The sequence below is a fragment of the Vulpes lagopus genome, chromosome 6 (genome assembly GCF_018345385.1).
Source record: "Vulpes lagopus strain Blue_001 chromosome 6, ASM1834538v1, whole genome shotgun sequence".
In the NCBI taxonomy this organism is placed as follows: domain Eukaryota; kingdom Metazoa; phylum Chordata; class Mammalia; order Carnivora; family Canidae; genus Vulpes; species Vulpes lagopus.
Window position 1 is genome coordinate 43,252,869 of NC_054829.1, and position 11,590 is coordinate 43,264,458.

Consider the following 11,590-nt stretch of genomic DNA (forward strand, 5'->3'; position numbering starts at 1 on the left):
AAGCAAATTCATGGTTTGCGGTGAAAGTGAGGAAACTTCTCTCTCTTCTAATTTCCTTTGTTGCTATTTTAGTGCAGTTTTTGCAATCAATGAAAAAGAAAGAGAAGCCACTGGTCACCTCGATGAGCTTGTTTAGGCTTCTGGACGGGCATGCTGGCTATACCAAGCATCTTGGATGAGGAAGCCTTTAAACATGAAAATTTCTTGCCTGAGTCTTGGAAACTTAAACTAGAATCCATGTGAGGTTCATTTTAATAGAGCCCTCTAGGTTTTTAAGCATTTTTTCCCATAATTACTTCTGTTTTCTTTATAAGCAGTTTTATGGGGAGTGGAGGGGAGGTATTTTACTTTACCCCTTCAAGTGGCTTGGTGCCCGGTTCCCAGGTCACTGTGGATGCAGAGTGAGATTGAGCATCTTACACAACTTCGGATAAGTGGGACATCCAATATTCTGAGGCCTGTCCTTTCTTTTGGGGAGGCACAGGGAGAAAGGTGGTGATTGCTGGGTGTGGTGCGAGGGGGTCGGGGGAGCCAGGGCGTCCCAGAATGCTGCAAAGGGCAGCAGCTCTCCCATCTCACCTCTCCCTGATGGGGAGGCTGTAGCACCTGCCAGTCAAAGCTGGTATCATTAATGTTTATCAGTGTCCACAGACCAAATACCAGACCCCGTTCCTGGCACATGACCTCGAGGAGTGGGGACGGGCAGCTTTAGTCCTTTTCTTTCTAACCACAACTGCAAACCTGACACCAATATCTTTGGATTGTCATGAGAATTTACCCTGAGAAAAATGTTGTAGTTGAAAGGTATTGTTTCTGATCTCATGGACTATGACCAGTTGACAAGTTATCTGAGCTGAACTGGATCGGGGGCCTGGCTTCCAGATGTGAACTGGTAGTTTGGTTTTCCACATTCTCTCACCCCTATCTGCCCAAAAAGGATGAAAAAGAAAAAAAATGTGTGCGTGTGCACTTGTGTGTTTTTGAGGGGAAATAGCTAGCTGGTTCCTGGCATATATCTGATGTCTTCAGGTTGGGACCGTGTCTAATGAGAATTTTGTTTGTATGAAATAGAGATGCCTGCTATTCTAAGTAAACTGCAGCAAGATAGTTTTCTGTGTTAGCTCAGTGCAAAGAACCAGGATAGGCTTATGGTACAATTTACCAGCAGCTGATTATGGCCTCCAGATTTGTAGCAAAATTAAAAACTTAAAAAAAGACTACCTGGTAAAGTGTCTTTGCCTCAGCATGATTGCTTCATATATATATATTTTAAAGATTTTATTTATTTATTCATGAGATACACACACACACACACACACACACACACACACACACACACACACAGGCAGAGGGAGAAGCAGGCTTCAAGCAGGAAGCCTGATGTGGGACTTGATCCCGGCTCTCCAGGATCAGGCCCTGAGCCGAAGGCAGATGCTAAACCACTGAGCCACCCAGGGATCCCCCATATTTTTATCTTTGGTAAGAAATTCATTTTGAGTGATCTAAAATGTCTTAAATGTCAACTGTGCATTTGAGATGGAATCTAATAAGACAAAGAATGGGCCTATCACCTGTGAGGGGGAAGTGGAGGGAAATAGAATAGACAGGCCCAGCTTAAGACCTAGAGTCTTTTCACGAGTTCTGGAGATAAATTCACAGTCTGTGCATAAGTCCCATTTGTTCCCATGCCAACCTTCCTGCTTGCCCGCACTTTCTTTCTTTCTTTCTTTCTTTCTTTCTTTCTCTCTCTCTCTCTCTCTCTCTTTCTTTCTTTCTTTCTTTCTTTCCTTCCTTCTTCCTTCCTTCCTTTCTTTCTTTCTTTCTTTCTTTCTTTCTTTCTTTCTTTCTTTCTTTCTTTCTTTCTCTTCTTCTTCTTCTTCTTCTTCTTCTTCTTCTTCTTCTTCTTCTTTTTTAAAGATTTATTTATTCATTCATGAGAAACACAGAGAGAGAGGCAGAGACATAGGCAGATGGAGAAGCAGACTCACTGTGGGGAACCTGATGCAGGACTCGATCCCAGGACCCCTGGATCACAACCTGAGCCAAATGCAGACGCTTAACCATGGAGCCACCCAGGAGGAGGAAGCCACCCTTCCTGCCTTTTCTAAAATTGGAATTTTGTCTGTGTACCTGTACTTCCAGCAGCAGGGCCTGTGTCACAGTGGAAATCTTTCTAGCTTTGGAGCTGGATATAACCTGGAAATAGTCCAATGAACTAAAGGCAAGATAATGGACTTTTCTGTGCTTCCTTTTCTTAATTTACAAAAGAGAATACTAATTGCTTACCCTGTAAGATCCTTGTGGTGCTTACATGAAACAACACATCCAGTTATCTTACATTAAGTTTAATCATTATTTAAGTAATTTTAAACTAGATCTTTCCTTACTCTTGCCTGACTTCCTGAGCCCTCAAATGCAAAAAAGTGTGAAATACGGGAGGCAAGGTGCTGGACCCCAAAGAGAGAGTGTGTGGGGCTGATAAATTAGGAAAACTGCATGACACCACATTCGGAATGGTTGAAGATGGACAGTGGTAACCGTGTCTGCAAAACATCGTTTTGCCAGCATGGGCAGCACTCCACACTATTTCTAAGGGGCAACCTAAATTCAAGTCTGATTTCCTGGAGGGTTTCAATCCACTTCCAAGCCATAGTGACTGGACAAGTGATTCTCAAACCCGGCCTTTTCTCAGGCCCCAAGTCTCTGACCGAGAACTCTCTCTGGCTCTGCTTTGTAACTGTAGCCGGGCCGCACACAGGAGATCCAGTGCAAGTGCAAGGACAAGACAAAAGCATTAAAGATTGTTTCAAAATCAGAGACAAATGTAAACTAATATAAAAATAACAGTATTCTCTTGACCCCGTATTTCTGAGGCTTGATGGGCCTCTGAGCTCTCTAACGTATTGTTTCATGGTTTAATCTGCTTTGCATTGCTCTGAATTTAGTGATGCCGGGAAAGCAAGGGTATGGGACTCTAGGAACTAAAACAAAGAACAGAAAAACAGGGGGTGCTTGGAACATTAAATTTTTAAAATATTTTTTATTTTCTTTTCAGAAATGTATCTCCTTGTACTGTTGAAAAAGAAATCCACACAGAAAGTTTTTTTTTCAAAGAAATCAGTGTGTGTGAGATAGATCGCTATATATTTATGTTTGTCACTGATAGATTTTGTTTATCACATTAGAATAATAAAGAAGGGGCAGCCTGGGTGGCTCAGCAGTTTAGCGCCGTCTTCAGGCGTGATCCTGGAGACCTGAGATCGAGTCCCACATCAGGCTCCTTGCATGGAGCCTGCTTCTCCCTCTGCCTGTGTCTCTGCCTCTCTCTTCTCTCTGGGTCTCTCATGAATAAATAAATAAAATCTTAAAAAAAAGAATAATAAAGAAAATATTAGTATAGAAAAATAGGGGACTTGAGTGCTTTCTTCCCTTCCTCCCTCTTTCTTTGAAAACTTCTAAAATAAACCTACAAGGTAAACTATAGGGATGTAAAAAAAAACCCACACAAAGGTGCTCTAATAGTTAATGTTTAACAATTTGGAAATGAGCTATTTATTTGTTGTAACTTTAAAATAAAATCTGTTGTGTTTATCAAACACCTATTAAGTGCCTAGAAAAAATAAGTAGGCCCCTCAGTTCTTATTCCTAAAAAGCTTACAGTCTTGTTGGAACCAGGGTGGGTGGAGAGCCTAAACACATAGAAAATAGGGTTATGGTAACCCAAATGAATGTATATAGACGCTCAAGAACTTTTGAGGTGGTGGAGTGACCCAGTGATGGCTGGAAGGCTAAGAATGCTAGAGGCAGAGTCGGAGATAAGACCATATGGGGCTTTTGAGAGGTTTTCTTCTTCTTACAAAAGGGCCCCAATAAAGCAATTGTTTGTGTCCCCCACTAACCCTGGCACATATGGAGGCCAAAGAGTGAAGCAAATATTAGTGCCACGTTTCCTTTCTCCCCCGAGCAGAGAATGTAAGCAACTGGGAAGCCCTTCTCACTTTGCTTCAGGAGACAACAGACCTAAGTGATTTTCAGCAAACCTGTTGTCAGTCCAGATCTGCCAGAAACAATGACCAGACCTCAGCTTCCAAGCCTGGGCTGTTCTAGAAGACCATAAGCTCTGTGACTTGAAGTTGTTTATTCTCCCTGGATGCTCAGAGTGGGGCTTTGGCGCATTGTGGTCTGTGCCTGATTTTAGCTGGTTGAATTGTATTAGTCTTGATGCTACGTTTTTAATTTGAGGTCCCTGGGATCTTTCCAGTCTTTCAGTTTAAATGTCACCACTCAGGGAGGTCTGTCTGGATGGCCCTACCTTACGTGGTCACAGCCTCTCATATTCTTCAGCACAGCATCCTGTTTATTTTGCTGGAGGCACTTGTCGCAAAATAATTATTTTATTAGTTTTGATGAAGAGAGTGCTCCCTCCATACTAAGACAGCATTATGTGTCAGTAGTTTTAGAGAAAGGAAGGCTAAAGTCTCGAGAGGGGTTTTAATTCTCTTTTCCAATAGCCTTCTGGAAGTTTACATATGACTACAGGTCTGCTGTCCTTCCCTTGCTGAGTATCACAAGGTTTCCTCTTTCCCAGCTGAGTGTCATGACCCCAAGGCCCTTCTCTGGAGGTGCTTAGGCTCCTCTGGAGTAATTCCAATGTGGCTAGACCCTGGGAGTGGTGGGCCCAGTCTCCGGGTAGTTGGCACTTGTGTCCATCCGTCCAGTGCACTTTTGATCAATGTCAAAAATGTATTTCAAGTTTGGAGTCTAGGGTATCTTTCTTTGACCTCTACTTATATTTGGTACTTAATGTTTGTCTTTCCTGCTGGATTATTCATACCGCAAGGGGAAGGACCATGTATGTCTTGCTCTTTCTCCTATTCCCAGGGTGTAGCATAGTGTCTGACCTGTACTAGGTCCTCAGTCAAGGTCAATCTTTGCTTCTTCCCATCCCCTCTAGCCACTTTTTAACTTCTGAAGTACCCTCCAATTTCCCAGCACCTGTGTAGCCCATTTGACCCACCCAAACTTATAGGGTGATGAGGAAGGAGTAGTAGAATCACTGCTTCAGATTCTTCCACTAATTGTTAACGATCTGTCTTCTGGGTTTGGGAAAGAGGTGGAAGATTACAGGGAGTCCCCAGAAGTCACCCCTCAGCTCCCCATGTTTCTCACCCCCCAACCCAACTTTTTGATTCAGCCTGGCAGTTATTTGTTTTTAATTGGCCTCTCCTGTCCTCTAGCAGTCTCTCAGCCCAGCTCCCTATGTGGGCCGTTCTTGTTCTTGGATGCTTGGATCACTCTTTATCTCCTCGCCATCTGTGTAAGGGGATCCTGCCAAGATGATCAGATGTGAACTCAGCGCCAGAAACATTTTAATTAATTTATGGTGATAAAATGCGAAAAGAAAACCAATGAGGAAAGTCTGGGCCAAAGAAAATTAAACATAAGAGGAAACAAAGAAACTGGAGCCATGCGGCCTTGGAAGGAAGGGCCTGGTTGGCAGAGGAGCCAGCAAACACTCTCTCTTGCCCTCTTCACTTTTTTAATAACGCCCAAGTGGAAAAGCCACAGAGGACCCAGAAACTGGAGGGAGGGGAGGGAGAAAACTGAATAGTTTGCGATTTGTCTTGACTTCTGGATTAGGTCAGCTGAATGTGGGTGTGGAGAAGACAGCAAGGCTGTAGGATTGTAGACCCCCGTTATAATAGGGGTAGCTGGTGTTTCTCAGGTAAGCGGAAGACGGAAGTGTCTTAAGCTAAGTTAGTATTTAAAGTAAGTACGGCTTCACTGCAGCCTGGCAAACACTACTTGGGTTGGGCCATGACTAGATTGGGAAAACACTAAAGGAAACTGGTATTAGCTGGCTTTTTCCCAGCTGAGATGAAAACAGGCTGGCAGTATTTATTTGTTGGCTACCAGGTCATTTGACTTATTTGCAAGGTTGATTTGGTTTTTCTCCCCCTGCTCCTTTTTTTAAATGTGAAACACTGAATGCTGAATAAGGACAAATTTTGCAGTGAACTTTCGATGAATATAAGATATTTCGATGAATATATTTCCAAGTGAACTTTCGATGAATATAAGAAAAAAGGGAAATGCTTGTGAACCAGCACATAGGAGTTCTATCAAAAAAGGAATTGTTTTGTATCTAATTTATTTGGATATTTTATTTTTATACATATGATGGTCTTAATCCAGCTAGTGTAATTCAAGGAAAATAATATATTCTTAAAAACAACCAGGAGAAGAAAAAGCAGCGAAAGGAAAAAGGGGACATGTTAGTTGAAGACAAGGAAAGAAATTAGCCAAACTTCTCAGGAGTAATCTAGAGCACATATTACCATTTTTTTCTAATGAAGAGGGAACTATTTAAAATCAAATAAAATCAAATAAGTTTATGTTGAATTTAGTAATGGATCATTTTTACACTGATTTAAGAGAATAATAGAATTTTAGAGCTGTAAGTGATTTTACACTATGGGTCTGAATCAGAACTACCTGGAGAGGTTTTCTTTTTCTTTTTAAAAATTTGCACAATTGAAGGGTGCCTGGGTGGCTCAGTCAGTTAAGCATCTGCCTTCACTCAAGTCATAATCCCAGGGTTCTAGGATTGAGCCCTGTGTGACGTGGGGCCAGGCTCCCTGCTCAGCAGGGTGTCTGCTTCTCCCTCTCCTTCTGCCCGTGCCCCTTGCTTGTGCTCTCTCTCTCTCTCACAAATAAATAGAATCCTTAAAAAAATTTACAAGATTTGGCTTCACCTAACAGGGCTTATAGGGTGAGGGATTGTTATATGTATTTGATAAAGCCTGCAAGAGATTCTGATATGTATTCCCATTCATTCATTCATTCATTCATTCATTCAACACTTATTAAGTGCCCACTATGGGCTAGACACTATGGCAGGTGCTGAGAACATTATGGTCAAGAGAAAAAGACATGGTCCCTGCCATCATGGAGGTACGGTCTGTGGGTAACGTACAATCCTTTTTTTTTTTTTAATTTTAAAAAAAATTTATTTATGATAGTCACACAGAGAGAGGCAGAGACACAGGCAGAGGGAGAAGCAGGCTCCATGCACCGGGAGCCCGATGTGGGATTCGATCCCGGGTCTCCAGGATCGCACCCTGGGCCAAAGGCAGGCGCCAAACCCCTGCGCCACCCAGGGATCCCTGTACAATTCTTTCATTGTCAGTTAAAGACACTACTACTCTGAGAGTTTAAGTGACTTTCCCTGGATCACCCAATTAGTAGTGATAAACTGGAATGGAAGGTTATATCCAGATCTGTCAATTTTTCCTTCCATATTCTTTCCAAGTTACCCTTGCTGATTTTCTGACTGTCTTTTATTTAGACTAGTATTAAAATATTTGAGACTCTAATTGTACTGGGCAACAGCTAGTTTCGGATCTTGGTTGAAATTCTTGCTCTATCATGTGTTAGCTTTATGACAGTGGGTAAGTGTATAACCTCTAGCAATGTCCAATCCCCTCATCTTTAAAACAGAATTGTACCTATCACACTGAGATGGAGGGAGTAGATGTGACTATTCTACAATATAAATATTGTAGACAATATAAATGGAAAAATCTGTCCAGAGGCTACAAATCTGGGAGAACTCAATTATTGGAAGTTCTGTCCAGTTCTGTGCTGGAGGCCCCCAACCTTAGTGGGTATTGCTGAGGGTAGGGAGTGGGGGGAGCCAGCCTGAGACTTGGTAGAGCGATCAAGTCTCCCTTATCCTTTGGAATGTGCTGAATCAGTGTTGGGCCCGTTGGCATCAGATGAGTCCTGCCATTTAAGCAACAATGGTATACTTAGGATGCTGGTTGGTCTCTGGGGCTCAAGAGAAAACACCGGTAGTATTTCCAGAGAAAGCAAGACATTCAGAGTTGGCACAAAAAGAATCTGAAATCAGAGGTAGCAGTCAGCCCTGGAGACAGAGCCTGGAGTATAGTGGCAGTGATTTCAGAAGCCCTTATAGAATGGCTTCTTGGTTTTCAGCCTTGCCCCAGGGCATGTTGTGGTTACTTCTCATGCTACCTCCCGCTGATCAGCTCAGCAACCTTGGCCTTGGCCTGAGTCTTATGCAAGTTTCCCTGCCAGGACAGAAGTCGCCACCCAAGCTTGCTGTAGGTACCAGAACCAGATCATGACACCATATTAGAAAAGAAGACATGAGAAGAAATTGGTCAGATCAAGAAGTTGGTTGGATGTACCACCAGCAACAAGAGTCAGATTTATAAATCTGACTTCTAAAGTCTTTTAGATCTTTATTATTTAAGAGAATATATTGCCTCTTCTAGAAATATGGTCAAGGGAAATGCATATACATGTCCACCAGAAGACACATAAAAGAATATGTGTATATTCCGTATATTCAAGATTAGTAGCATTGTATATAATAGCCCCTAGCTGAACACTACTCAAATGCTCATCAGCAGTAGGATGGATAAATACATAGTGGTATAATCACACAATGGGATGTACAGCAACAAGAATGAACAAACCATAACTACATGAAAGAACATGGTGGACTCTCACAAATAAATTATGAGTGTAGGGAGTCAGATGCAAACAAGTACTTACACTAACTGCATTTACACATAATATTCAAAACCAGGCAAAACTTACCTATGATGTCAGAAGTCAGGGTAGCGGCTACCTTTGGTGAGAAGGGCAATAACTGGAAATATATGCAAAGTAAGTTTCTGGGTGATATTCTGTTTCTTGATTTGAGTGTTGGTTGTGTGGGATTGTTGAATTTGTGAAAATTCATTGAGCTACATACTTATAAAATTTTTGCCTCAATATCTACATACTGAGTTTCAATGAAAAGTTTACTAAAAAGAATGTGTTAACATCTCTGCACCATTATCAACATAGATTGCTGTCTGGACTCGAAATCTGCCATGTGGTTTTTCTACCCGTAAATGATAAAGTAATACTCAGTGTTTTCTTTTCTTTTCTTTTCTTTTTTATACTCAGTGTTCTCTTATGGCTGGCACAGAATAGGCATTCAAAAAATATTTGTTGAATAAATGAAGGATGGGTCGTAGCTTTTCTGTGGGACAGATAGGCTATAAAGTAACAGTGCCAGTGCATTATGTAAGAGTGCTTGGGGAAATTTCTATTATCAGAGATTTTCATGATCTAAACCACTGTGTCAGGCATTTAGGAAGGGAACCTCACACTTCCTGTGCACCATCTGACTTAAATTGGTGTGTGCAAATAAATGCACGGTACTCTTCATTGGTGATAGAGAGCAGTCCACACTTAAGATAACCTCCCTGTAAGGAGCTCTTCGTCTGTTCCACAGCCCCCAGAGCCTCCATTAGGCCCAGTTCAGCTGGATCTTTGATGTCATCTCTGTGTAAAGGCTACCCAATCATTTTCTCTTGGTCTTTTTTTTTTTTTTTTCTGCAGTAGAGGAAACTTCAGCTTTATTGAAATCACTGGCTATCGGAAGGGAGGTAGGTGAGAGACTGGGGTAGATAGGTGATGGGGATTAAGGTGGAGAGCACTCGTGATGAGCACCAGGTTCGTGTGGCAGTATTGAATCCCTATCTTGCACACCTGAAATTAATAGTACACTGTGTGTTAACTAACTGGGATTTATATAAACACTTAACACTCCACTGGTTCCTGACTTATTTGACCACAAAACCTTGTTTCAGAACATTTATCTATTAGTATCTCCCAGTACTTTGAAAAAATGCTGCTTAAGCACTTTTGCAAGCATGTCTCATCTCAAGAACATGCTGACATTGGGAACACCCAGAAATCACACATAAGATGGCTTTCCAAAATTAGTATATCAAGAAGTTTAAGGCCATGATATGAAAACTGTAGATTTGTCCTTATTTGAGGCACTTGTTTAATAGTAAATATGGCTAGGAAAGCCACATTTAGAGGTGAAAGTCAGTCTCTCTCTCATTCTCTCTCTCTTCCCTCGCAAACTTCCAAGCAGCTAGGTATAAACTAGGCTGTCTTTGTTCGACCAATAGCCTGGAGTCTAGGGTTTCTAGGAAAAGAGACAAATGGCTCATGCTGGCATTGTCCAATGCTATCAAAGGAGTCCCTCTTTTTCTCCCTAGGTGCAGTCTCCAAGTAGCACCCCCCCAAAGCTATAACAGTACACACTTCTTGGTGCTCTTCTTTGTAGCAGGGTAAAGCACAGCCCAGACAGCTTCTGAAAACACCTCATGCACTCCATCCTGCAGCAGGGCCAAACATTCCAGATACTTCACTGCCCCTACTTGTTTGGCCAGGGAAGTGCCTTGCTGAGGAGTTGTGGGCACTAGGCTCTGTGGGCACTGTTCCTTCAGCTTCTTCACTGTCTCAACATCATTCCGCAGGTCTCTCTTGGTCCCTACTAGCAGAACAGGTACATTGGGGCAGTGATGGGAGACCTCCGGGTGCCGCTTATGCCTCACATTGGCATACGAGGATGGGTTGCCAATGGAAAAACAAATGACAAAGATATGTCGGGGGGTAGGACAGCGTTCGCAGTCGGTCATATTCCTCTTGGCCAGCTGTGTCCCACAGGTTCAGGCTGATGATCTGGCCATCTACAGAGGTCTGGGCGCTGTAGTTGTCAAAGACAGTGGGGATATACTCCTCAGGAAAGGCATTTGTTGTGTAACTGATGAGGAGGCAGGTCTTCCCGACAGCCCCATCTCTTCAACCACACATTTGATTGTCTGCATTCTTCCCTTGGAGTCTGTGGAGTCCATGAACTGCTAGAGGATAAACTTCAATAGATCCTAGAAGCCGCCTCTGAAGAATGTAATATTATGTGTATGTACATAAGTGAATTTTTCTGGCAAAGTGGTCGTCCTCCTACGCTGTTCACTGCGGTGGGCAGAGGCTCCAGGGCGACTCTCGCCGGGGTGGGCAAGGCTCGGAGGGTTGGGCGCCACATCCGGGCAGCTACCCTCTCTCGGTCTTTGATGAGTAAAATGTGGGTGGGAGATGTTTCACCTTGGGGCATGGCTTGTGGTAAGGCAGAAAATGCCTCATCTTGTTGGGGTACAAGAAGGGAAATTAAAAGATATCATGAACTGGTACACAACAGATTGACTCTCAGGTCTGCCAAACATCCTCCAGGAAGTATGACAGGGCATGCACACAGAGTTGCCAAGGGGAACACTGGAGGTACCAGCACTACAGGTCACCCTAACTCCAGCCTGAGTGGAATCTCTGTCAGTCTGATGCACCTTCTAGTCAAACCTGTTAGGAATCTAAAGGTGTCAAGTGTTTCAGAACTCATTTAATTAAGCCACAGAAAAGACCTGTGGAGGTAATTTTCCATTAGAAGACAGGGGAGGGGGGTGATCGTGCAAATATGCATCGCACATAGATCCAGTCCTGCCCATAAAGCCTGGATTTTGCTTCCTTTTCAAAGGCTCATAAAACATCATACTCTGGAGCTCAAATCCAACAAACAGCACAGTATCAAGAAATGTGTGCCCTTTGAAACCTGGTTTCCAAAGATGTGATTCCTTTGACTTTAAAGGTAGCTGCCGTTTGGGCGCCTGGGTGACTCAGTTAAGTGACCAACTCTTGATTTTAGCTCAGGTCAGGATCTTAGGAG

The 11,590-nt window shown here is 42.8% G+C and overlaps 1 pseudogene; it reads right to left on the bottom strand.

The window, feature by feature from the left end:
- Positions 1 to 10,121: 10,121 nt before the first annotated feature.
- On the bottom strand, positions 10,122 to 10,703 carry LOC121493878 (annotated as a pseudogene).
- Between the last annotated feature and the right edge of the window lie 887 nt (positions 10,704 to 11,590).